General features: G+C 39.2%; 1 protein-coding gene across 2 annotated transcripts in view; it reads left to right on the forward strand.

Annotated features, from left to right (window-relative positions):
- Positions 1–19,587: 19,587 nt before the first annotated feature.
- The window catches only part of LOC117667697 (uncharacterized), a 36,052-nt gene continuing 30,093 nt past the window's right edge, over positions 19,588–25,546 (forward strand). Inside the window, exon 1 of one of the 2 annotated variants that reach the window (XM_060693096.2) lies at positions 19,588–20,261. The gene's annotated coding sequence lies outside the window, so the exon portion shown is untranslated. The remainder of the gene's footprint in view (positions 20,262–25,546) is intronic. The other variant, XM_060693097.2, reaches the window with a different exon arrangement.

The raw sequence follows: 25,546 nt of genomic DNA on the forward strand, positions 1-25,546 counted from the left end.
AATAGCTATGAATCATATTGCCCTATAACTTTGTGTGATTTGTTTGATTTTGCAGACTCAGCCATTGTGGGTTTAGATTTTTTTTTTGTCCCATCATTACTCAATAAATGATGGTTAAGCAAATTGAAATATGTGAATACATATTCACAATGAGACTTTCTTCTCAGAAGAAATGTACAGATGTATTTCTTGCATTTATTCAATTTCATTTTCAGCTTGTCTCCAACAAGGCTTGCTTATAGAAGCTAGCCAGCAAATGACAGATTTTACATTTTATTATTCAGTAGCTTTCAGCCATGTGCTTTCAAGGGCTGTGCAAGCCCTTGGATAAAATTTGGCATCTGTTATTTAGTGGTAAATTCCTCCCCCACCCAAGTTATTCAAATCATAAACAGTGATGGATGAAAACAGAGCAGAGAGGCAGTTTGGGCCATTGAAGTCGACCCTGTGCCATGCTAACTACAGGAAATGAGATTAAAGCACCCTCCATGGATAGCTTTCTAACCTCTGCTCAAACATATTTGGAGACAGGAGCTCCACACCTGTTTTTCTGTCAAACTGCTCTAATTGCATAACAATATTCAACCAGAGCTCCTCTTCCTGTAACCTAAATCCATTATTCCAGGTCCTGCTTTCTAGGATAATAAAGAACAGACTTAGCATTCTGTGTGGCATATTTTCAGGTATCTGAAGGGTGACATTACATTCTTCCCATTCTCTCAAGGCTAAAATGATCTTAGTTCCTTCAGTGTCTCTAGGGGGCTTAATTTCCAGTCTCCTTTTCTTTGAATTGGTTCCAGTTTATTTGACTTTGTCTCAAAATCTGGTATCCAGAAGTGAGCACAATAGAGAAGTGGCATCTGACTAATACAAAATAAAATAAAACCTTTGTGTTCTGTGATTTGGAGACCGTTGATACAAACTGAAATTGCATTTGCATTTTATATTTCATTGTTGACTCAATTAGTGATGATCTGCTGAAGCTCTTGGACACTCCTTTGAAGCAACACCAATTTAAGCAGGTTGAACGAGTTATTCTCAATCCTGAATTTTTATGCAGAGTGCTGAGTAGAGGACATCTGTCTTCCCCAAGCTGATGTCTCCAGATGTTCTGGGATTATAATTCTCAAAATTTACCCGCCAGCATGATGCATTTAATACATATGTGTGCAAGCTCAACACATCTGGAGGGTATCAGGTTGGGGAAGGTTAGAGTAGGTGCTTTGCTTGGCAAATGACAAGGAAGAGTGGGTAGGAAGGCTGCCTCTCTCCTCCTGCTGCTCTTGGCTCTGCAGCTCATCAGAACATCTGGAACTATTTCCTCCCCCCTTCAACTCTGAATGGAATTGAGCAAATCTGTTGCAGATGCACTTTGGAGACAACAGTCAGCATTTCACTCCAGCCTCTTCCCTCCCATTCTCTCCTTCCTTTCAGGAGAAATCCCCAAGCTGGCCTCTATGAAAATGAACTTCTGTCACTGGGTTGAAAAATGGAAGGCTTCTGCTAAGGTCTATTCCATAAAGAGAAACTACAGCTCTCTTCTTCTCCCTTGTAGTAGCCTTACAGAAGTTGCAATGTTAACCAAGTTGGTTTTACTCTAACCTGCACCCGATGCTTTTGCAAATCAAACCTCAGTGGTTCCTTTTTTGCATTTGACCCTTCATTCTTATTTTGACTCCACAAAAATTGCTTGGGAGGCAGCATATAAATACCTACTGATATTATATAATGCAATCAGTGGATTTTACAGTCTACAGATTAAAATAAGTAGTTTCCCCCTCCCAGCCCATTTTTGGTTTCTTCCCTTGTGGAAATGAAAAAAGATGGGAGGAAGAAAGCAAAGGAAAAAGCAGGTGAAGGAATGGAATTACAACTAAACAGCCTTTGGGGTAAGGCATAGCTGCATGAGGCATGATAACACAGTTAAATCTGGTCCTTTTTTCTTTGGGAGTAAGGATGCTTCACCCGGGTTGTAGGATTCAGTAGTGCAGACCTGTTTCAGGTACTCTTCGACTTACAACCATTTGTTTAGCGACTGTTTGAAGTTACAATGGCACTGTGAAAAGTGACTTACAACCAGTCCTCACATGTATGACTGTCACAGCATTCCCTGGGCCTCATGATCAAAATTTGGGCACTTGCCAACTGGCATGTATTTACAAGGTTATGTGATCCTCGTTTGTGGCCTTCCCAGCAAGCTGCTGACAAACAAAGTCAATGGGGAAAGCCAGTTCATTGAATGACCATGTGATTCACTTAACTGAAGTGATCTGCTTAACAACCCTGGCAAAAAAAAAAAAAATGGGCACAATTTTATGTTAGCTGGGTGGAGAAAACCTGGAAGCTTTCAGATTCAGGTTTTCCCAGATGTGCCAACATGACATCTCTAATAAATTGGAACTTTGAGGAACCTCAGGCCTCAGAGTTTTATTTCGTTGGGGGTGTTCCTTGGAACCTAACAGTTACCTTGCTTAGACACAGAAATTCTAGTCCCAATTGTGATCATAAATTAAAGACTACCTGCAATAGGCATATCTCCTTCATCTTTTCTTATCTCTACCTATCTTGTTGGGCGACTTTTGAAAACAGGTTCATTTAGGCCTATTATTAGGCATTCCCAGAAGGGAGAGATGCTCTTGCTTATGGTCAAATTAACTCAGTTCCTCCCTCTGCTGAAGGTCAGAAAAGTTTGTTCCTTTTAAAACTAAAAAAAGTAGACCTCAGGGGAAATCATGGGAAGAGGTTGTTAAAAAATAGGATTTGTCCATTTTCCAGTAGCCTCCAAATTAATGTATTGAAGGAAGAAAGAGCCAAATAATTGAAGTGTATGTAAGACCTATTTCAAGAGTCTATTCTTTCTTTCTTATTATTATTTTTTAAATTTTTATACCACCCCCTCTCCCGAAGGACTCGGGGCGGTGAACAGCCAAAATTAAAAAACATACATTATAAACATTAAAATACTATAAAAACAAAATTAAATTTATATTGGCTTTCCCCAATTTAAAACCCCTTACCCATAAAATTCAGCAATTAAAAGATTTTTAACCCAGCCCGGCTTGCTGAAATAAAAAAGTCTTCAGAGCCCAGCGGAAGGTACGGAGGTCTGGGATCAGTCGTATTCCTGGGGGTAGCTCATTCTTCTTCTCTGAAGAAATAAAAACATTCTACCCAGGAATTTGTGCTATTATCAGGTTGATTTATGTTCAGTGTGTTGTGCTAAGTTTAATATTCTTTATTTGTTTGTACAGTATAAATTAAGCAATTGCATTTAAATTCATTCAGGTGTGGTATTGCAGGTATATCTGAAAAGATAGGCTTTTTCCTCTAAAATATTGTGATCCATAATAATAATTTTGAAGTTCTGAAGAAACTCTGCAAATATTTTACTGCAAAGCACTCATTTGTAGTAAAATAGCACTACATTATTTTCTGCACAGAGCATTGGATTGATTCTCTTCTACACACATTGGATTGTGTTCCAATTTTTAATCTTTTTTAAAAAACTAAAGTTTGCTTTTATTTCTTGTGAGATCAATTTATCTCTCAAAGAAGACTGAAATTCTTTAGATTCAAATTTCTATTTTATGTAGCCAAGAGCACTATAGAAATTTTCCATATGTTTACTACTTAATTGCTGAAAAAGCAGTCCTATCACACACCAGGGTGAAGGGGAGGATGCTACTTGAAATTCCCCTGGGAGATAGATGTTAGCAGCAGAAACAACCAAGGACCACCCCCAAAATAGGAGGGATGGGGCAATATGTGAATTTCCACAGGGCTTTTGAGCAAGGAGGTTTGAGACCTCTAGCCTTTCACCCTTGGAGTTCAATTGTCTGCTATAAGGTAATAGACATGATTGTTTCTAATCAATTATATCTTCACTTTGCTTCAAAATTGTTGCAATATTTTCAGGATCAGACTCAATAAAGATAATAGGAGTTAGAGCTTTAAATATATTTCTTTTTAATTATGATAGGCATTCTATATTCACTGAATATTCAAGGTAGAAGCGACGAGAATGGTGAGGGTGGCTCCTTATATATACAAGGGGTGGAGCTAGGAATGGGAGTGGTAAGTTATGAATACATTAAAGTCCAAAGAATAAGTTAACCTCTGATGTTCCATATATACATTATTTACACATTGGAGAATAAGGCATTTACATCTGACAAATCCCCCTCTAAATGCCTGTTCGTTACACAACACCAATTACATTCTGATTCAGGACAATATAATACATATAATTTAGAAGTTAAATATTTGTGTTGTTTAGAAGGTAAGGGTTTTGTTAATATGTCAGCTAATTGTTCAGAAGTATCGCAATGTATTGCTTTAATGAATCCGTCTTGAGACAGTTGTCTCACATGCTTAAACTTTATATCAATATGCCTGGACCTTTGTCCAATTGCATCGGATCTGGATATTTCAATGGCCGCTTTATTGTCTTCATGCATAATAAATGGTAAGGTGGGTTTCTTCCAAACATCAGTGATCAGATCATTGAACCATACAAGGTTATTTGCAGCCTTGGACAAACAAACATATTCCGCTTCTGTAGTAGAAGTGGCTACTAGTTCTTGTTTACCAGTATACCAGTAAACTGGACAATCATTCAATAGAAAAACATAACCAGAAGTACTCTTTCTGCATGATGTATCACCAGCCCAATCTGCATCAGCATAACAAGTAATTTTTGGTTCTCTGTCATTATTGGGTTCCAACATTAAACAAAAATCTAATGTACCCTTCAGATATCTTAGAATTCTTTTGACAGCTTCCCAATGATACAAGGTTGGTTTACTAACATATCTTGACAATAGATTGAGAGGTAATGCAATATCTGGCCTAGTCCAATTAGATATATAAAGGAGTGAACCTATAACTGATCTGTAAAATGTGTTGTCTTTAAACTCAGGGGAAGATTCATCAGTGTTTCTAAGAAAATCAGTTTGCATAGGGGTGTCACAGGTTTTAGCATTATTTAAGTTACATTTGTTTAGGAGTTCGATGATTTTATCTTTCTGTGTAAGTTTGAATCCCCTTTTAGTTTTGTTAATTTGCACACCAAGGTATTTATTCACTTTACCCAGAGATTTCAGTGAGAAGTGTTCATTTAACTTATTTACAAAGATTTCCCTGCTCTCTTTATGCTTTCCAATGTATAAAATATCGTCCACGTAAATTAATACAAATTCAATATGATCCTTACTCTTTTTTACAAAGAAACAGTTATCAGCAGTGGTGGCGTTGAAATCCATGGTCTTAAGTACTTTTACCAAGCAATCGTACCATCTTTTGCCGGATTGCTTTAATCCGTACAGACTCTTATTTAATAACCAAATTTCGTTCTTATTAGTGTATTGACTGTGTGGTGCTCTTACATATATTTCCTTATCTAATTTTGCATGTAAGTATGCGGTCTGTATGTCATATTGGAATACGTCCAGATTGAGTGCAGATGCTACTACAAGGGCTGTTTTGACACTCTCTGTTCTCACTGTGGGTGAATATGTATCAGTATAGTCTTCTGGATATTTTTGTGCATAGCCTTGTGCAACTAGTCTAGCCTTGTATAAGGTATTGCCTCCTTCTAAGTTCTTAATTTTATAAATCCACCTGGTACCTATAATTGTTTTATCCTTAGGTGCGATCGCAGGTGTGAATACATTTAATCCTTGTAAACTTTCCATCTCTTTTTCCATAGCTAGTTCCCATTTTTCTCTTTCTTCATGTGGAAGTTTCAATACTTCTTCATATGTATTAGGTGTTATTTGTTCTCCATTCATATGCATTATGTAATCTTTGTATTTATTTGGTATTTGGTTTCTATTGTTTCTAATAGTTCTTTCAGGCTTGCTATGGTTATCATGCAAATATCTAGCTTCCTTTTTTGTTAATGTGTCTGTCTTTATTTTATGCTGACTATTAGTCCAAGTTTTGGTTTTGTTCTTACTTTTGTTAATATTTTGATTTTCTGTTGTTCCTTCCTCGCAAGATATCGTATCTTTACATTTATTAGGAAATATTTCATTAAGGTGCAATTTTGACCAATTGGCCTGTTCATGGAACACAGCTGTTCTGGATACTATAAATTTGTTATTACTATCAATAAATCTGTACCCTTTGGTTCCAGTTTCGTATCCCATGAATCTTAATCTCCTGGATACGTTTTCTCCCTTTCTCCTCAATTGTTTAGGTATGTGTACGTCTGCAGTGACTCCAAATATGTGCATGTGTGATAATTTGGGTTTTCTATTGTACATCACCTCATATGGTGTCTTATTCACAATACTGGACCAGGTTCTATTTTGAGTGTAATTCGAATAATGTAATGCCTCTGACCAAAATTGTTTGCCTAAACCAGCATCCTCTAATGTGCACCTAATCATGGTTTGTAGTGTGGAATTTTTCCTCTCTGCAACTCCATTTTGAAATGCAGAAAAAGGATTGGACGTGAAATGTAACATTCCTCTATCCTTTAACCATTGGGAGAATTCTTTAGACATGAACTCACATCCCCTATCTGTCATAATTTGCTTTATTCTGATATTATGTTGTGTTTCTATACGTTTGTAGAATTCCTTAAATTTCTGAAATGTTTCATCCTTGTGCTTTAATGTGTAAACAAAACCATATCGGCTGTAGTCATCCACTATTGTTAGGAAGTAACGTTTTCTATAGGTAATTGAGGGACTTAATGGACCAACTAAGTCCATATGTACCAAATCAAAAATATTGTTAGTTGATCTGTTAGATTTTTTTGGTCTGGGACTGGTTTTTAGTTTGGTGGACTTACATACTGAGCATTCCAAATAATTTTCACAATTTTTTATTTTGACACCTTCTGCGTGTTCAGTCATTTTTTGTACTACAGGAAAGCTTGCATGTCCTAACTTCCTGTGTAAGATGTGAGCACACTCATCATGAATTGGTTTACCTATTTTTGGTTTCTTTTCCTTGTATGTATTTTTGTGATCATGAGTTATTCTACACTCATCATTGTCACTGTTACTGACATTTTCATCATCTGCTTCAATACAATCTTCCATATTTGAATCAATGTTATGTAAACATCTTTCTTTAGTTATCAGATAGGGTAGACCTCCTTTTATCATTACAGTACCTACATTTGTTTTGTTCTTTTCTATAGTTGCTTTCCCCTTTGAGAAAACTATATTGATATCAGATTCTCTGCTTAATTTTATGGCACTTAGTATGTTGTGAGGTATTTCTGGGATTAATAATACCCCCTCTATTTTCCCTAGACCAGGCAAGGTCACATTTCCTTTGCCTAGTACTTGAACCTTTTCTTGATTAGCTACCTTTATCACAAACTTATCTTCTATAAATGAAGATAATATACTTTTGTTGTTGGTGGTGTGATTTGTTGCACCAGAATCAATAAGCCAATTGTTATTCTCATCCTGCTGTGCTCTGGTGCTGTCTTGTTTATTTAGCCCATTCAGTGACCCAGATTTCCTCTCTTTTGAATTTTCTCTACCCCTTCTACCTTCTTTGTAATTTGGTGGACTTCTATATTTGTGTCTATCTGTGGAAGATTGTCTGTAATTATATTTGCTCCTATATTCTGGTCTATGTCTCTCTCTTGAGACTTTGGGGCAGTCTCTTCTACTATGTTCCCTGGATCCACAATTGTAGCATCTAAAGGCCTCATTATGTTTATCTTGAAAGACTACTTTCCTAAAAGGTTTGTGGTCTGTTTGGTTACTGGATCGATTTTTTCTTGAATTGTCTTCTGCTATCAATTTGTTAGATAGACTTTCTATGGATAAATATCCCAAATTAATGGTATCTAAGTGTGACATAAAGCTATCCCATGATGGATCAAGTGAATTGATAATAACACTTTTCATTGTTTGATCTGAAATCACTTCCCCCCTCAATTGTAGCTCAGCTCTTATTTTGTTTAGATTTATCAAATGCTCACTTATAGAAACCCCTGGTTTTACTCTAGAGGAAAAGAAATCCTTAGACATTCTTGTGGTTGTAGCTACGCTATCGCTGTGAAATAGATTAAACATGCATTGAATTATTTCTGATACAGTTAGGTTTGGTTTGATGCTATGATACATTGCAGGAGACACGCTAGATATTATTATGAAAAATGCTCTATGATGTAAACAATCTATTTTTAAAGTCCAAGGTCTTCTTGGAGGGCTAGTTATAAAGAATAGTAAATTTTCTTTCATGAAAATAACCTGAAGCTGTTGATACCACTCTTGTAAATTAATGCCATCAATTCTAAGTTTTGGGAAGTCACTGGGTAAGTTACCTACATTATTCTGTCCATTACTTACAACCTGGGGCAGTCCGTGATCTCTCAAGTGCAGGAAATTACAGAACGGCATTGGGATGCTTGCAATGAGTCTGCGCGGTTCTCTGGCCAGTTCAAGTCCTTCTGGGTCGTCTACGTAGTTTCGCACATGCGCGTTGCTCATTTCTTCTTTGGTGGCGTCGTGGAAGGTTCTCTCCCTTTCAGCTCTCTCGATCCGCTCCTCCTCAGATGAGTCGGTCTCTGGCTCGGTTTTTGGGGTTCTGGTGGTGGCGACGGTTCTTTTCTTCTTTTTGTGTGCGTTGGTATTCGATTTTGTCTGTGGTGTAGGGCGAAATCGGCATGGCTCTCTGGGCTCGGGCGTCGTCGCTTTCGAAGTCAGGATGGGAGCGTGCAGGTCTTGAGTCGCCGGTTTGATTTCTTGCTTCTTCGTAGATGTCTTGGTAATTTTCAGTCTTGGCCCAAAAGCAGCAAAAAGCGTTTTCATTGCTGATTTTACTTGAGATTTTGTTAAATCGTCTTCACTTTCTGATTTTGGATCATCTGAAGAGTTTGAGGCTTCTTTCTCACTTTCTTCGTCTGATAGTGTTTTTCGCGCCAGAAATTTTGAACTGAGCGTTTTGATTGGCTCTGCTCCATTCTCTTTTGAAGTTCGTTGAAACCAAGATGGCTGCCATTCAAAATTTCGCGCGGGATCACATCTTTTCTTTTTAACGACTATTTTCTCAGTAGTCATCTCACTTACGGTTTTTTGATCTTTGGGTTTTTCTTTAATGACGTTTTTCTCTCTCGCTGCTCCGCTGTTCTTCAGCATCTCCTGGAGGTCCGCGATGAGACTTTCATCATTCTTTTGGCTTTTTAGTATCTTTAATATCTCTGACCTGAGTTCGTTATTTTCTATTTCGATTTCTTTCTGGTCATTATTTTCACTCATTAGTTCTTCTTCTTCAGTGGTGTATTCTTCGGATTCTCTCGAAATCGCATTGGTGGATTCGTTGATCATCTCTTGATCAGTTTCTATTTCTTTGCTGTAGGCCCTGGTGTTGGGCCTATCTTTCTTGGACATTTTTAATTACTTATTGAGTCAATTAACCATCCTCTGCTACCAGCTTGTTGCAATATTTTCAGGATCAGACTCAATAAAGATAATAGGAGTTAGAGCTTTAAATATATTTCTTTTTAATTATGATAGGCATTCTATATTCACTGAATATTCAAGGTAGAAGCGACGAGAATGGTGAGGGTGGCTCCTTATATATACAAGGGGTGGAGCTAGGAATGGGAGTGGTAAGTTATGAATACATTAAAGTCCAAAGAATAAGTTAACCTCTGATGTTCCATATATACATTATTTACACATTGGAGAATAAGGCATTTACATCTGACAAAAATAACCCCAGGTGATATGAAAGAACTGTGGGAACTTAAGTGACAAAGTAGCTGAGTTATCTCATGTTCATTGAAATATAGTACAAATTCTGTACACTACTGTACAAATTCAGTACAGAACCCATTTGGGTTATTTTATTCGCTTATATTTCATTGGTAAACTAATATCTAGCAGAGTTTTCCTGGGTAGTTAGATCTTTGAATTACTTCCATGTTAATCTTATTTATTTATTTATTTATTTATTTATTTATTTATTTTATCAAATTTATATGCCACCCTTTTCCCGTAGGACTCAGGGCGGCTCACAGAATAGAAACAACATAACAATAAAATAGTGCTAAAACAAGCCAATTTAAAATCCCCAGACAATTAAAACCATCTTCCCTCATTCATTTCCCTCGTTCATGCCCATGTTCATATTCATACCTGATATCTTGTACATGTTTAACAAACTAATAAAATAAATAAATAATCTTAGTCCTGGAAACTGTATCTGATTTTAAAGTTTTAATGTGTTCTTGGCTGAAATACCATAGTTATATACCATACGCACCTTTTTCCCCCCTAAAAGGGGGTAAAAATTTAGGTGTATCTTATACACCAAATGTAGCCCCGCCCACCCACTGGCCCCCACCCTTTGGCCTCTGCTTTGCAGCAGTTACCTCCTTGCAAGCAAACAGCAAGAAAAAACAGCTCCTTTCAGCTTCAGCATAGGCTAATTAGCACAAGTTGATTGGATCGGCCTCCAGACTCTCAGCTGATTTGCTCTCAGCTGTTTTGTGCAGGCTCTGCTGCTTGCTACAAAGAAGTAAATTGCTGGAGCAGATTTTTTTCCCCGTGTGCTAATCAAGCTATGCTGAAAACGAAAATGAAAGTAAAGCAGGCTGTTTGCTGCAAGGAGGCAAAATTGCTCAGAGGCAGAGGCAGATTTCTTTTTCTTCTTTTCCTCACCAAAAAAGGTAGGTGCGTTTTATACTCCGGTGTGTCTTATACTCTGAAAAATACGGTAGTTATTTAAGCTGTAACAAAGACTTTAGCCATCCTGAAGTTAGTTGGCTTCTGTGCTGTTAATTGCTATTCTTAACTGCTGCAAAATGGTGGCTTTACACAGTCTTTCAGGCTGTGTTGGGGGAGAGCAGAATTAAGATGCCTTGAATAGCTGTGGGCTGTTAGCATCCCTGCTGGAGTGAAGGGGCTACTAGGCTCTGCTTCTACTTCCAGTTTTTCTGCTGTTGTTTTCCTGGAATCCACACCCACTCCTCCTTCACCATCAATCACCTGCTGAGCCACATTTTATCCTGATCCTCTCAGCAACTAATTCTTCCGCCCTGACATTCCACACAAGAATCCACTTCTATCTCATACTTACTCAGCATCTTCCTTTTATCATTGGAAATGGGGTGTGGTCCAATACCTCCTTTCTAGCAAAGGAATAGAAGTCATGCCGACCACCGGATGGGTTTCCCTGCAGACTGGCCTGAAATCACCTATATGGCTTCTGTTCCTAAGGTAGATCTACAACTCAAGTTTCCCCATTCCTGGTTCTATATCTTAACCATTCGATCAAGCGTATCTATTTTTTTTATTCCATTCAATCGTGTCCAATTCTTGGACGCTGCCTGGACAAGTCTCTTGCAGTTTTTTTGGCAAGGTTTTTCATCCGTGGTATTGCCTCATTCCCAAGGCTGAGAGAAAGTCATCTAGTTGGCTTTGTACTCAAGGCAGGACTAGAACTCACGGTCTTTGGGTTTCTAGCCTGATACTTTAACCACTATGGCTCTTGTTACTAAATTACTTAGCACTTTTTCATTGCTGTTTGTGTTCAGGAGCTTATCTTTTCACAAGGCCTCCTGATGAACTCAAATATCTAACAAGCTGTTATATGGAACTTGTCAGACTTCCCATTAAGTCATCAATGCTTTTTAGCATCTCTATGTGACCTCTGCTTGCAGTCATCAAGAGATTTGGTATCTATCAAAATGCTACCAATTCCCAAATTTGTTTTTCAACATCATTGTTCTCAGATTACCTCAATCTGTCTCAAAATGCCTATCTATAGGCAGCAATGGGTTGAATCAGGATAATAAATTAAGATAGAAAGAGATGCTTATCATGGAGGGGTGGTGGTGATAATGTTATCTGGAGGGTGGGATGGCGTTATCTGGTATCTCAGACTGAGGTCATGCCCAGGAGCCCAGCTGCAATTAACCTAACAATTCCATTTATTTTCTGAAGACAATGACCTAAAACAAGGGTACATCAGCTAGTAATTTTGAGAATGAAGAAGTATTGCAGTCTGCTCTGTATAAAACTGATGTAATATATAGTTTGGACATTTCAGTTATTTCAAAATGTAGTGGCCAGACTCTTAAATAACTGCTCTGGTAGTCTTCGAGTTACGAATGCAATGGAGCCTGCCCATTTGAATGCGAGGCTCGTTAAATGCACATGAGGTATTTCAAGGTGTGGAAAGTCATGGGGGGGGGGGGCTAGTGATGGAACAGGCCATCTGCCTAAGACCACCCAATGCCTTCCCAACCCACTGAAATACCTCATGCTCCCCACAATTGCTTTTGCCCCCACCCAGCCTGCTGTGCCGGGTCACTTATCTTGTGAAGATCTAGCAAGAGTCTCCTCTTCAGCATTTCAGCCACATGAGCCCCTCTGACACTTGGTTTGGGCCGCCACAGGCCTCACCTGGCACGTTGCTGGCCGAAATGGAGCTTCAGAGGGGTGGATCTACCCCTTAGAAGCTCCATTTCGGCCAGCAACATGCAGGACGAATTGTTGCAGAGCCTCTGTGGTTTTTCATAAGGGTGAACAACTGCCACGGTGCTGCAAGATTCTGTTCTGACCTAGGCTTCCTGAGTCAGTAAAACACACAAGTAGTCCCAAAAACCTGTTTTATTTTAACAGCTATGAATTCTGTTCATTCACAGATGAGTCCCAAATAGTTGTATAGAGTCCTTCGGATAAGGCTGATTATCACCCACCTTTATCTCCCTTGACACGCTGTCAAAGACCTAATTGGCAAAGTCCACATGGAGTCCAGAATCAAACAGAGCTTCAGACTTTAAACTGCACAGAATTAACAAAATTGCTTCCTGCAAAGGCCCATGTGCCTTTGCTCCTCTTTTAAGTCTTATGGGAGGGGCCAATCATCTCCAAGCCCTACTCCTGAGTCATCCCTTTTGTTTTAACTGTTCTTGCCTTCTGGCAGCTCTGCGCATGCACGCACTGGGAACAGGCTCCTCCTGTTCCTCTGCCTCGCTGAAGTCCGACTCTGGAGGCTCTGGAGGCAGCACATACCTCCCAGTGGCCCTTTCTCTGCTTCCGACACAGAGCCCTCATCTGAGCCTTCCCAGACTCCAGGACTGGCCCATGTTCCTCCCCAGCCTCCTCACTGTCCGACTCTGCTGCCAGCTCCGCAGGCTGCTGGTGGACCACAACAGATTCGTAGTTTCAAGACTTGTTTGTAAATGCTAAGGGGCGCTTATCGTGTAACTTTGAACATTCGCTAAGGGAATGCTTGTAACCAGGGGATTACCTGTAGATTTCTGGGTAAAAAATGAAGTGCTGCTGGTTATCCCTCTTAAAATCCTAAATATTTTAAGCCTTGGTTATTTAAGACAAAGCCTTTCTTTGCATGATTCCAACTGTCCTGGAAGGAGGAGTCATATTTCAGTGTCACCACCATTGGGCTGGGCCTTCTCAGTGAAATGTGTATTCCTTGCAGATTTTAGGATTTCTTAAAACTTTTCTAAGGACTCATCCTTTCTGCCTGTGTTTTTAATATTTTTAATGGCTTTCTATCACTATGAGGTTTGATCTATTTAGTCTATTTTAAAAGTTAACATGGTTATATTGTAATGTAAACCGCCTTCAACTTGTTTAGGCAGGGTAACAGAAATAATGTTTCTCTCTGTAAATCTATATCACATTGTTCATATCAAGGCAGCCTGCTTTTTGCCTGTCATTGCTTTACTTGTGTGCTTCATTTCACACTTTAGTCCAAATGCCTGAAGGAAGAATCAGGTCTTTATTACTTCATAAAAGACCAACAGGAGTGGGACATCTGGATTTCCAGGTGATGCTTTCCCTTGGAGTAAGCAGCATAACAGAGAAGACACAACTGGTTTTCACAAAATGTCATTGCTTAATGCAGGGGTCAGCAACCTGCGGCTCTGGAGTCACATGTGGCTCTTTGGGCCCTCTGCTGTAGATCCCTGTCAGGTGATCCCACCACTGGCTGGCCCCAACCCTCGCCCTCCCTTCCCAGTCACTCCTCGCCTGGCCTGAGAAGGTAAGGGTGATGGCGGGGGATGAAGAAGCGGCCAGGGCAGAGACAGAGAGATAGAGAGAGGGAGGGAGAGAGAGGGGGGAGGGAGGGGAGAGAGAGGTATGTCAAAAGGGTTTTATGGTTCCCGGTGTTTTTTAACAACTGGTTCTCTGCCCTAATGACCGGCTGGGTAGGTGTGGCTAGGGGGTCATGTGATTGGTGAAAGTGAGTGACATCGAGTTGGCCATGCCCACCCAGGTTTTGTGGTTCCCGGTATTTTCTTTTCTGTGGGAAACAGGTGCAAATAGTTCTTTAAGTGCTTAAGGTTGCAGACCCCTGAATTAATGAAAGAAACCTGGAACACACCCAGCCTGTTGATTCTTCTGATACAGGCAGAAACAACTGAAGAGAGGTGGCCCAACAAATATCCTGCGATGCTGCTGGGAAGACTTTATAGATGATAACTACTGGTAGCATCTTTAATTGAACTAGAAACCTCACTGGAAGCTGATGCAGCCTGCAAAGCAGTGGTATTATATTAGCATAGTGTGAAAGGGTCAGAACCACCTTATTCTGGACCAGTTGCAACTTCCAAATACTTTGAAAGGCAAATTAATTGCAGCAATTTTTCTATTTATTTAATTAAACATAGATGCTGTCCATCTTGCCAAAAGTGACTCTAAGTATCTTACAATCCATCCAAGAAAGTGACAAGGCATGAGCTACCAGCTTCAGAAATGAGGGCAATTGGCACATAAGTTGAACCTGTTCAAAAGCCTGCATTTTAGGCTTGAATATATCCAGTTGGTAGCTTTATTTCTGTTCTGTTTTCTAATGATTCCTCACCTTTTTCATCTAACATATGTGGGGTTCATGATTTCATTTGGCTAACAAGCAAAATTCAAACCTTAGTAAGTCATTGTAAGTCTCTTTGTAAGTCATTGCCATCAGGCCATTCAACATATGAAATGTGAACACGATTGCACATTTCTTGACGGAGAATTCTGTATGCAGTCTTTTCTAGTCCAATCTGGACTAGAATAGCTACATCTACTTTGGGGGCCTTTTAAATTGCAGAAATAAGGCATTGAAATAAATTGCTGCTACTTTGCCTGATATTAGCTAAGTTGTATCTACTTTTGGCATCATCCGATAGTTCCCAGAAGGAATTCTGGGGACCTGAATAGGATGTGTGTAGTATGATTTAATAAACTGTCATTATTGTTGCTAAGTTACTAATATTATAGACTTACAAATCCTAAGTTTTAGGTGGCATTGATAACTGGATAATTAAACTTCTAGATATGTCATTTTGAAAACAAGTGACAGGACTACAGAGGAATTTTCTACACAATTTTAATAGATGTAGGATGCCTTTCAGGAATTCTACAACACCCCTTCTAAACAGTAATGATTTAGTAATCACTGTGTGACCAGCTGACATAAGAAAAATTATTTCATCCTTTCCCATAATATTATTAATATGAAACCGAAGGTTGCATTTTCAGTAATTCTGTGAAAATAAGGAATAAAAGCCCAATTTAATAAACTCCCCTTTTTCCTTCTTGATAGTTATCTCACCCAAAGGAACTGTTTTTGTTTTTCAACACATTGAGATTTAATCTACGTAATATTTAAAATAATCCTTCCTTTCTATTACTATGGATCTTGAAGCTTTGGCTACATAACTATTTGGGGGAAATAGTAGCAAAGCTACAGGAATAATGTATGATTAAAGGGTGAAAGCATTTGCTTTCTACTTGTGCAATGGGATAACTAGGCATCTTATGTTTTTCTAGTGTATACTGGGAGGCATCTCAAAATGAGGGTTGGAAAGGTACACTTTTATTTTAATTAAGCTGTGAATTTCTGACCATACAGCTAGAGAACTAAATGAATTAGCCTGAAGTTTGCACTCTGTGTGTGTTGGTATCAGTCTTTCTCATCCATACAAACTTATATTTATGAAAAATTGTTTCACATACCTCTTATTTAACAAAATTGTTCTGTCTCAGTCCTAATGGACTCTGAATGATGAACAGAAATAAGAAATATGTATTTTTGAAGGGTCTTTGTGCTTGGTTCAGAGAGCACCAAGGACCCCTCATTTCAATCCTGAGCTACAAATATTCTCCTTTATCAATATGTATTTTTAGAAAATAATCAACACCACTAAATTATATGTTCTTAAAATATCCAGTTGTAGGCTGCAATGGTGCCCACAATAAGTTTTCACTTGCTTACAAATCAAGGTGAGTAGGGGCCACCTAGTCTTCCAGTGAGATATATTTGACAAACTAGAACCACCACCACAGGAAAGTCATGTTTTTACACCTGTCAGCTGCATGAAATAGATTAGATCAAGTAACAAGTTCCACAGGAAGACGAGGATAATATGTTATTGAGGCAAGCTATTAACAAAATCTTGGAAATCTGCCTGTTTCTACCCTTTTCTTTTTTTTCCCTAGGAATTTTTTTTGGGGGGGGAACCAATCTAAGTCTTCTTTTAATATTTTCCCTCCTCTCTTTTGCACTTGTTGTTGCCTTAGTGTCTTTTGGATGGTTTCTCCAAGGTAATTTCCATGGCTCCCTACAACACCCCATATATCTTACAACTGGGGTGGCTCTCAACAGATCTCTAAATGACTGGACTGGATGGTCAGATTCAGTTTAGGCAGGACAATGCCTGGTATATTCTAGCTACATAGTGTAAAGCCATAAAGAATGTGAAAATTAGAGACTTTAAAAGATGTTTTATTCTACCTATTTTCATTCTTCCTACTGGTGGGACTGGGTTACCATATCAGGGTTACAGAAATCCAGGTAATTATTAGTTCCATATCTCTTTGCTGCCTTCTGTGATCATCCCAGTATTTTGTAGCTCAGATATGGGAGATATATGGAACGTTGGACTTTCTTTCCCATCCTAGCAAAAGCTGTATCTGGCAAGCTCTTAAATGTTAAAGGTCAAAGATAAGGTATCAAACTGCACGTGTGTAAAACTTTTGTGGTATCTGTGACCATAAATTGCTCAAGGTACCTAGCTGGTTATTATGGTTTCAGACCTTCACTTAATTTTTTTTTTAAATTTGATTTATATGCCACCCTTCTCCGGAGACTCAGGGCGGCTTACAATGCGCTAAGCAATAGCCTTCATTCTTTTGTATATTTTTTATACAAAGTCAGCTTATTGCCCCACAAACTGGGTCCTCAATTTACCTACCTTAGAAAGGATGGAAGGCTGAGTCAACCTTGAGCCTTGGCAAGATTAGAACCTGCAGTAATTGCAGGCAGCTGTTCTTAATAACAGGGTGCTTTAGACCACTGTACTACCAAGGCTACCAATTTTGATTTAAAACCTTTTGTTTTAAGCTTTACTATGGGCTGCTCCTGATGAGGGCCAGCAACACTCCAGGAAATTATTGACAGCATTGTCACATGTCAGAATGATGCTTTGTTGCAAGGAAGATTGATAGCTGTTGGGCAGAAGGGCCAAGTCTTGTAGAAAAATCTCAAAGGGGGAAAGAAACCCTGCTTTTCTTTCTTGCCAAGCATTCACTTATTCCAGGATGCACCTAGGTATTTCTTATTCCAGTCTTGCTTGGCTCACAGTATCATGGGTGTGGTGATTACACATTAATCTAACTTCAATGCATGATAGTTCTTTTGCCTTGTTATAAAGTACACGAAACTGCTTACTGTTTGTTTAGTTATGATTTGCAATGGCAGCTGTAAATATTATGTAATGCAAAAACCAGATAAAATGTGTTCAACCCATGTTATCCAACAATAGAGGGGGAAAATCTATGGCTCTCCAGATGTTCATGGACCAAAATTCTCTGCAGCCTGCCATTGATGAATGCTGAATCAGTTCAGTATCATCTAGAGCAGGGGTCTCCAACCTTGGCAACTTTAAGCCTGGAGGACTTCAACTCCCTGAGTTCCCCAGCCAGCCACCCGATATTATATACTTTGGCATATATATATATATATATATATAACAATTTTATTTCCATGATTCATTGAACTACTGAATCTATAAAACTATCAACATGTAAAATTTGAATAGAGAGCCAGTTTGGTATAGTGGTTAAGGTGCCAGGTTAGATTGCGATTTCTAGTCCCACCTTAGGCATGGAGCCAGCTGGATGATCTGAGGCCAGTCATTCATTCTTAGCCCTAGGAAACAAGACAATGGCAAACCATTTCAGAAATCTTGCCAATAAACTGTAGGAACATGCTGTTGCCAGCTGTCAACACTGATTCAAAGCACGCACGAAAAAAAGTTGAATATGAAAAGTACTTAAAATGGTGTTGTTACCATTTTACTTAATTATATTACTCCACAAACCTCTGTATAATTGTAGTAGTATAGAAATACAATAAACTTTGGTTGTTGTTATGAGTAAGCTGCTAAGTAAAGTACTGGTCTTAACAAATCAAGTTCTTCAGGCCTTGCCAAAAATTACCTTCAGGATTGCAGATTGATTTTCCTGGGAAAGCTATTTTGAGGATGTGAGGCGAGAGGAAGCTAGAGGAACTGCTTTGCGAAATTTATTATATGTCATAAGTTTATAACTTCAAACTAATCACAAATGCTTTAATAACTTCTATGTATCCCGTGAACCAACATGTACTTTCTATATTAGGACTGTTACAAAAAAATATAATAATAAATAAAAATATAAGTAAAAATTTGCATTCCCTTTCTTCAAGAAATATGGGTAACATACATAACTGGAAACAGATGCGTCAGTTTAGTGATCTGCTGTTTAATTCCCACCCCCACCCCCCAAATGTTCATTTTCATTTCACAACATCACCATCTTTATTTGCTCCAATGCATTTAAATCTTGGGGAGAGGGGGAAATCAGTGGTGTAAAAATTCCAGTTTTCCTGAATTATTTAAATCATTTTCAGTAAGAACTAAAGCACTGCATTTTATAGGCGTTAATTACAAATGAAGAAGGATCTCTTTTTTTACTCCATGTTCCATTTTCTTGTATCTGCTATCCCCTGCCACTTCCGTTTCTTACCTCTGTGTGTGTGTAGTGTAAAAGCATCAAAATCACTGTTTTCTTTTCTTTTTGTTCTTTGTGAAAGAATGAGGGCTGTCTATTTGCAGACAGATGTTACATTTCTGCCTGATATTTCTCCTGTCTTTTGACACAAAATAACGGTGACAGTTTTCCAAGATAGTTGGGTTTTTTTTGGCAAACCCAAAAACTAATGTTAATATAGAAGCCTTGTCCAAAAGGGGAGGGGGGGGAAGTGACAGTTGGAGAGAAAATACATATACACTACTACTACTGGACAGATTTAAACACAGCCCATTAAATAATATGTATTGCTTTAAATTTAGTTCTTCTCAACCATCAATTTGACTTCACCTGATGAACAAATGTCAGTCAGCTGGGCATTTCGATAAATTAAACTAAATACATTAATTTAGTATTTAAGTTAATACTAAATTTAGTATTAAATTTACTAAATATTAATTAATTAATTAATTAATTAATTAATTAATTAATTAATTAATTAAACAGAAAACTCCCTAGGCAAATAACTTTGCTTCTTCGCCCCTCTGTGGCCGAACTCCTGGGGTGACTCGACGGCAGGAGAGAAAACATGTTTTTGAACTTTAGCTGAATCCCAGACGGAATGAAACTAAGCCTGCCGTTCTCACGCCTTCCCAATCACCAGGGCTGAACCTTGTGGGAGGAAAAAAAAAATTCAGGGCGGAAAAGTTAAAGCGCAATGCAAAGCGCAGCGCCTGGATCCCAAATCTGCCCGCTCGGTCGGCTGTTCAAAGGCCAAAGCGAGGAACTCGCCGGCGTCCTCCGGGACTTGGTCAAAGGCGCGAGATTCGCCGCGGCGCCCCAGTGTCCTTTAACGCGGCTGCCGGCCCGAATGGCCGGGACTTTTAAGGTGCAAGTTTCTTCCGCGCAAGAGCGTTTAAGTAGCCTCTCCCTCTCCCCGCGCCTTTCACACAAGAGCGGCCTACAGGGCCGGGCCGGAAACTTTTACCCGTTGCTCTTTCATACCTGTCTGGAGACCGACAGGTGGATCCTCGGAGCTTTTCTGAGGTAGAAGTCTAAGTAACCAGGAAGTAACTGTCGCCTTGCCTTTAAGAAGAGGGAGCCTGCTGCCCGCCGTCTTACCGTAGCCGTCTCCCGGATTGCCGTAGGGAGCAAATTGCAGACCTGGTCCTCGGAAGGAAGCATTTCCCCCCCTCCCCCTCCCTTCAAAACGAGAAGCTCGGGGAGCCCGGAGGATCCATCGCCGCCTCCCTTGTGGTGAGTGTTGCCATTTCTTCCGCCACCTGCAGCTTCCAAGGGAGATGAATGAACGTCTTGCATTAATGGCACTGGCCTCTCCGAAGTCAGTTTTCCCTAATGGGGTTGCTCCCTAACGGGGTTGCTCTCAAGGGTCTCCAATTTTGGCAACTTTAAGCCTGGTGGACTTCAACTGAAGTCCTCCAGGCTTAAAGTTCCCGAAGTTGGAGACCCCTGCTCTAGGTATCTCGGTCAGCTTCCGAACCCGCTGAGGGTTGTGACCAGAGGTGGGTTTCAGCAGGTTCTGACCAGTTCTGGAGAACCGGTAGTGGAAATTTTGAGTAGTTTGGAGAACTGGTAGTAAACATTCAGACTGGCCCCGTCCCCATCTATTCTCTGCCTCCCAAGTCCCAGCTGATTGGGAGGAAATGGGAATTTTGCAGTAACCTTTCCCTGGAGTGGGGTGGGAATGGAGATTTATAGTATCCTTTCCCTGCCATGCCCACCAAGTAACACCCACCAAGCCATGCCATGCCCACCAAGCAACACCCACAGAACCGGTAGTAGAAAATTTTGAAACCTACCACTGGTTGTGATGTTACTAACTTGGGGGATCTGCTGCATTGGAGAGAAAGCTCCGTCATGGTCTACTACAGGAACCTGCTGAGGGTTGTGAGGTTACTAATGTGGGGGAACTGCTGCCTTGTAGAGAAAGCTCCGTCGTGGTCTACTACAGCTGAAAGTTGTGGGGAATCAAAAAGTGGCTAACTTAGGAAAGACCATCCTACAGGTTCTATCTGGATGAGAATGATCTCCAGTGAGCCCAGGAGGTATTGTTGCCTGAAGCAAAAACAGAAAGCAATTTCTCCCTTCCATTCCACTTCCAGAAGTGGGGTTTGAGCCATTTTCAACATTGGCAAAATGTTAAGAGTCCTCACTTGGAGACAAAAGTTAAGGAGGTAGTTCAGATTTGATAAAAATATCTCAGTTCTGTCCTCCAAGAGACAGGAATGGCTGAAATAACCGTGGGACTTTTTAAACTACTCAGTTTAAAATTCAATTATTCTGAGTCTGCAGAAAATCAAAGTACAGTAGAACAGATGTTGCTATCCTGGTTGTTGACATCTATCCTGCCTCTTTTTCCAGCCACTACCTGTGGCTTGATTTCTCTCCAAGGGAATCAGTGGTAAAACTCAACTAACTTTGTGCACTTTGAATTGGCCCTTAGGTATTACTGGAATAAAGAGAAAAACACTATAGCAAAGAATGACTTAAGCCTGTCTCAATCATGGTTTAAGGAGGAGATGAAGATGTAGGGACTAGCAGGAAATAAGTATTTATTTAAACTAACCTGCTTTGCCCTCCCTTCTCCTGTTCATTGTTTCCTTCACAATATGTATGTTATAGCAGTTATAACATGCCTCCACTCCCATCCCTGAGTGGCCCTGGTGAATTATAAGTCAGATGCATTCTTGATATTTGGCAATAAACATATTGCCCAATTTTACCTTTTATTTTGGATCAGATGGGGAGTTCATAAAGTCCAACATTCTGTTTCTTGCAGCTACCAACTGTGGATAGAGGCAGGTGATAGCCTTCCACAGATATACATAATTGTTGTTAGTCGTGAAGTCGTGTCCGACCCATTGCAACGCCATGGTCAACGTTCCTCCAGGCCTTCCTGTCCTCTACCATCCCCTGGAATCCATTTAAGCTCATGCCTAGTGCTTCAAGTGACTCCATCCAGCCACCTCATTCTCTGTCATCCCCTTCTTCTTTTGCCTTCAATCGTTCCCAGCATTAGGCTGTTCTCCAGTGAGTCCTTCTTCTCATTAGGTGGCCAAAGTATTTGAGTTTCATCTTCAGGATCTGGCCTTCTAAAGAGCAGTCAGGATTGATCTCCTCTAGGACTGACTGGTTTGATCGCCTTGCAGTCCAAGGGACTTGCAGGATACATAATAGATATTAATAAATATGCTGCCAGGGTATGAAAATATGGTAGGTTTGGATAGGTTCATGAGATACGCTGTTCACAACCTAGCCAACTAATCAGAGTTTCGCTAGTATTTGTATGAACCTGGCCGGTGTAGTTGGTTTACATTTCAGATTGTGCATACTTGGAGTAATCCATGGTTTATTTTATCATGGATTAATTTCATGAAAACAAAACATTATCTTGGCCTATTGCTATTAGTCAACTGGTAGTGTTTTTCTGCCTAAATTAATTTTCCAATCTGCCAGAGTATGGTGGGGTTGTAGTTCAGTTCAGAAGACACCAAATTGTAGTACGTTAAACTCTTATTATTTTTTTAAAACTAGCTAATAACATGTTTTGGAGGAGGGATTTTCATGCCTAACAAAAATCGCAATATGGAAGGGTCATAAAATATACTTTCCCCCTCATTTTACAGATGGGTTGATTTGTCCCATCATTTTCTTAGCCAAAAACGTGTGGAGAATGTGTCTGAATCTTGGATTACTGTCACAATTGATGAAAGCTCCATGAGTTGAGCTAATAATGAAGTGTAAATGTAGTGCAGTGATTTACAAATAATAAAAATGTAGTTAATCAAAAAATTACTTGCTGGTGTAGAGCAATGGATAGCAGCCTGAGTTTCTTACTTTCTTGCAGGTTTAATCTAAATTAAGTTAAATATTCTGTAATTCAACGTTTCTCATCCCAGATACATAGGGACCAGATATTCCCAGAATTCCCATGCTGTTTAGGGAATCTTTGAAGGGTTCCTTCAAACAGCTACTTCATGGGCTTTCCTCCAATTGTTAGGTTGGGAGGAAGACTTGTTGATATACATAGCCTTGTTTACTGTGATTTAAGAATAGGGCTAGGCTCTGCTGTTGTCCAAAGGTTAGCATGGAACACTGCAATGAGTGTAGTGAGTGACTTTTTTGGCTGCATTTCCACCCCTGGCTCATGTCATCAAACCAATTGAAGAAGCTGCCACCGATACATATAGCAGCACCGACACTCTGCTAAACTAATGTATTAGCCACAAGAAGTCCTTCAAGATTGACAGTGATGTGGGAAACTAGAGAAGTCTCATGCAATTCTGGAAAGGGAATGTCAGTTGAAAAACAGTCCCATTTGGGGATAGGGATGGGTAAGGAAAGGCTGACATTTCTTACACTATTGTTCAAGTGTTGGCTCATCTGTTCTTCCAGAAATTAAGAGGATTGTATCATTCCCACCTAAGGAGTGGAATACTGAGACAATAACTTCTGCATTTTTGTTTTAAGAGTTATCTTAAACTGTTGGAATCTTTTTTCTGAATATCCACTCTGAAATTCTTTCAAATTTCACCAATTCATCTAAGGGTCACTGTGTATCCTGGCCTTGCTCATGTGTCTTCATGTCTGCCTTACATATCTTTGATGTGTAGGAAGGTAGGGAGATTCTCCTTGAAAATATTAATGCATCATTGCTATTTAAATATATTAGAATAGAGCCAATTAAAAAAGATTGCCAATTTTACTTTGCCCTACAGACTCATGTAAGTTAACAATAACTTAGAAAGTTTAATAGTTACTTAGAAAGTAAAATATTTAAGGTTGGATATTTACGTCTCAGTTTGAAAAACCAGAACCTAAAAAGCTAGCACTTTGGCTCAGCCCTTCTTTGAGTTTTAGCATGCTTAGATGTAAAACCATATCGAGTTCTTTCATGGGGAAATATCAAAAACACACTCTGGACAGCCTCCTCAATAAAGAGGCCTTGAAAGCATAAACCAAGCTGGTCATCGTGGTTTCCTGTTTCTTCTGCCTCTCCTAGCATCCTTCCATGAGCTTCTGTAAGGGTAGATTTCATTGATTAGTTGGTTTATATTTCCGCATAGTACCAGGGAATTTCATAAGCACCTTAAGGTCTCTCCCTTTCTGTATTCATGGTTCCATTTTGGTGTTCAGTTGGGAAGTAGAAGGAAAGATGAATGTATGAATGATGGGGTTTCCCCCTTCCCCCAATGTTGGCGTTCTAACTTATTGTGTTTCTAGTGTCAAGACTGTCCAGGTTTCAGGGACTTTTTAGCAGAGTTCCTATCTGGATAACAAGTTCAATTGCTTAGAGGGATAGACTTCTTGTTGAACTTCTTCTGCCTAATTATGTGACGATGCATACTATCACATTTTTTCATTTACATTTATATGATAAAGATATTTTATGTGAGAGAGCCAGAGGATGTTTACATAGTGATAAAGTTAGCAAATGGCATTTGTAGACTATGTACCTGTTGGATGAATTACTGGCAGGACAAAAGGAGAAATGGGATTGATGCTTTAATCTGAACATTACTCAGAAAGGGGAGTAACGTATTGAAATGTTGTTCTTCTGAGAGCAAGAATAGGAATATACAACTCAATAGTTGCAATAAGGTTCAATTCAGTGCACTTTTCTTAGAAATAAAGCCTGGTGTCAAGGATGGGCTTGTTCATAGATAATTCTTACTTTCTGTTTTCGTACTATAGAATAAATTGTATTTTATCTATTAATAGCAATAGCTATTAGATTTATATACCACTTCACAGTGCTTTACAGCACTTTCTAAGTGGTTTACAGAGTCAGAATATTACCCCCAACAATCTGGGTCCTCATTTTACTGACCTTGGAAGGATGGAAGGCTCAGTCAACATTGAGCTGGTCAGGATCGAACTCCTGGCAGTCGGCAGAAATAATCTGCAATACTGCATTCTAACCACAGCTTTACTAATGGACTTTTCTGTCTAGTAAGTCAAATAATATGGCACTCTACATTTGTAAACTGTACCTTTCAGCATAAACTGAGGTTCTAGAAGGGAAACTGATTAAATTCCACTTTTTAAAATGATAACTCAATATAAAAAGAAATCATCTGAATATTTTAAATGATTAACTTGCTAGGTTGTGTCTTTTGGTTATCCATTTAAAACCCAATAGCCATTTATTATTTTTTAATTCTAATTAGAATACATGTTTGACTGCATTTCTTATCCATTTAAAGCAGGGATCTCCAACCTTGGCAACTTTAAGACTTGCGGGCTTCAATTCCCAGAATTCCTCAGCCAGCAAGCTGGTTGGAGAGCCCTGATTTAAAGTGTACCTCTAAAACATTTAATGTGCATCTTCAAATAATTTTATGATTGCTATTAAAAATCTATACTATTAAGATTAAGATTCATCATGTAAATTGACTTTCAAGAAAGCAAATTCAGATATATTAATCAAAGGGTAAACCTACCAATTGTGTATTACTAAATTTGCTTTTCAGAAACAACAGTTCAGTGTTTGGTTTAAGGGCTGAGTCTCAGGTTGGCTC

This window comes from Pantherophis guttatus, chromosome 1 (genome assembly GCF_059756535.1).
Source record: "Pantherophis guttatus breed Tessera chromosome 1, ASM5975653v1, whole genome shotgun sequence".
Lineage (NCBI taxonomy): Eukaryota > Metazoa > Chordata > Lepidosauria > Squamata > Colubridae > Pantherophis > Pantherophis guttatus.